General features: G+C 48.6%; 1 protein-coding gene across 2 annotated transcripts in view; it reads left to right on the plus strand.

Moving 5' to 3' along the window:
• Positions 1–251, plus strand: part of ybx1 (Y box binding protein 1) — a 5477-nt gene that overhangs the window by 3296 nt on the left and 1930 nt on the right. The gene's annotated exons all lie outside the window — the stretch shown is intronic.

Genomic DNA, 251 nt, shown 5'->3' on the forward strand with positions numbered 1-251 from the left:
GAACGCACCACGCGGAGAGATGACTGAGGTACGCCGTCACAGGGCTTCTGTCTGAAGCAGGCACCCAGCAGTCCCACGAGTAACTCGGGACCATTGATATGTTGATGTCATACACAACTCTCAATCCTCTCCTTTACAACACTCACGTGGTTGTGAACAATAAATCTTGGTGTATCGGGGGTCTTGCCAATACTTTTCAAAATTACTCAAATAGGCCCCGAATGTCAGAGCACGTTAACCAGCCTCAACAT

The sequence above is a fragment of the Morone saxatilis genome, unplaced genomic scaffold, assembly GCF_004916995.1.
Source record: "Morone saxatilis isolate NCDOM2014 unplaced genomic scaffold, NCSU_SB_2.0 Contig15, whole genome shotgun sequence".
In the NCBI taxonomy this organism is placed as follows: Eukaryota; Metazoa; Chordata; class Actinopteri; family Moronidae; genus Morone; species Morone saxatilis.